We start from the raw sequence: 2,672 nt of genomic DNA on the forward strand, positions 1-2,672 counted from the left end.
TACTAAGCTCAAATACATACATTTACATTACTCAGATATACATATTAATTGGGATAAGTCTGTTTTATTCCCTCTCACAGATGGAATACGGGCTCTCCCTACAAAATACCCCCCTCGTGTGGGATTGTTAGGTGATTCAATATCTTGGCATATGGTTAAGCCGTAACCCTGAAGAACTATGGAGAGCTAACTATGGTCGAGCAATGGACTGGCTGGAGGACAGACTACCTGTCTGGTCCAAACTGCCACTCTCTTTTATGGGCCGCATTGCAATAGATACGATGATAGTCCTCCCTAATTTGTTATATTCATTACTTAATGTTACCCTACCGCTTACTGCACACATTTTCCCCATATTAAATCCACTCTAATTACACTCATATGGTTGAACAAACAGCCCCAATGTGTCTTGGATCCCCTCACTCTGCCACTTGCACAGGGAGGACTGGGGGTACCTGATATGAAACTGTATACCCTGTATCTTCATTACTCATTTCACCAAACTCCATTTTAACTCCACACAGCCCTTGAACTGGACTGTGCCTCCCCCTGTCCATTAACGGTGTTATATGTATCTGATAAATCAACGTGAGCCTAAATAGATACAGTAGTGTGTGTGCGTTGGGCATTGGGTGGCTGCGCAGATAGGCGGGGATAGAGTGTCTGTAACCCGATCCGCCCACAATCCTCTGAGCCCGCTGCTCCATGACAGAGGTGCAGTGCTGCAGGCTCGCGTAAGACCACTTAGGATTTTTTCAAACTTGTACCTCAGGGTTTGTTTCATCACCCCAATTAAGACTCACTCCACCACTTCCCCTGTAATACTATTCTTTATTATCAACTCAAGACTACATGTGGTGCTATCCATGCCACATTCCCTTCTACCCCACTTCCCTTACCAACACTGGAGCTTATCCATACTTCTTCTTCCCTGCGTCAGCTCAATACTTACCTACACAACAGCATGCAAACCACATCACTGATTACCACTCCAACAGCACAAGTAACTTGGGATGATAATATAGATCCCCCAACAGATAAGCAATGGGGGTTGTGCTGTGGGCAATTGAAGTATATTTCTCCCATCTACAAACGTAGAATCATGCATTTAAAATGCTTACATCAAATATACTGCACTCCACTTCAAAAATCGGCTAGCTCCCAGTACATATAGTCTGTGCTGTAGATTTCCCCCAGCTGATTATATTCACTTGTATGGTATGTATTGATATGGCTGCGTCAGAAATTCGGACACATCCGTGAATCATTGTGCCATGGAGCACTGTCCTGTAAATACAGTGCACCCATGGCATCATTAGGTCATTTAGGGCAAGCACAAGAAATCTGATGCATTGATTCCAATGCATTAGTTCTGGTAAATATGCCTCAGTATGCTAACTTAACTTTTTTAGTCGTTAAGTAGATAGGCTTAGATAGTCTTACCGGTAATAGAGAAAAGACTCATTGGATCAGTGATGTCATCAGTAATGTCATTTGAAAAGTCACCAGTGATGTAATAAGTGATGTCACTAACCATGCCATGAGTTATGTAATTAGTGTGGTCATAAGCACTTCAATGCGGGGGCTTAAGTTATAGTTAGCTCAGATAACCTTAACTGCTGAATTCTATGCTTTTACGAGTGAAAGTGAGCCTAACTATAATGTATCTGTAACTTTCGTTTTATTTCAATGAATTTCTGTTTTACATTTTTTTTATTTCCTAACTATAAACTCCCTATACACTTTGATTTTTTCAGTAAATATGTACATATATCAGTTAGTTCAACCTATATTTTGGCATTTCATTATACAAAACAAGAAAACAAATATGAAGAACATGAATTGATAACAAGTAAAAGAATAAAAATATAAGCTCAATGATTAAGACATAATAAATATGGGGATGATATACAAACAATGTAACCCTATTGGACAGTAACAGAAATGCGCATGCCGCAGTCCGTGCAAAGGCAAAAATTATATGAAATATAATGGCATTGCATAAGGAATCATCATTAGGGGAAGTCCTAATGATTAGGGGAAAACCATAATACTCAACATGATGCAATGCTGTTTTCATGCTTGATATTGTTATCTGTGCCATGGACAAGCAATGTATAGGTTGTTGTGCCATTGCATGGGGGAACAACAATCAAAGAAAGGCCTTGGTTATCCACATGGTGTATTACAAGCCAGTTTTGTGCTAAGTATTTTTGTCTATGTGAATGGCGTGATTCGTTTGCGCCTAATACACCACATTGAAAATAATTATTTTGACACTGTAAAAACTATATGTTGGCTGGTGTATGTTTGCAGGATTCTTAGTGCCTCCACATGCTGGGAAATCTCAAGTATCCTACAGGATGTAATATATATATATATCTATATCCTAAAGGGTGAAACGCGTTTGTCAAAGGGGCAGGGGGGTCTGCCAAATAAATCATCTTTGGTGAAATACTGACTTGGAGTGCCGTCTATTTTTCACACCCAAGGAATCTGGAGTGCGTGGATATATATATATATATATATATTCACTGAAAAAACCATAGGTTATAGACCATATATAGTTAGGAATTAGCATTTACAAAACCTTGAAAATTCACTGAAAAAACCATAGGTTATAGACCATATATAGTTAGGAATTCGCATTTACAAAACCTTATTTTACTCAC

This window comes from Lissotriton vulgaris, chromosome 10 (assembly GCF_964263255.1).
Source record: "Lissotriton vulgaris chromosome 10, aLisVul1.2, whole genome shotgun sequence".
Taxonomy (NCBI): Eukaryota; Metazoa; Chordata; class Amphibia; order Caudata; family Salamandridae; genus Lissotriton; species Lissotriton vulgaris.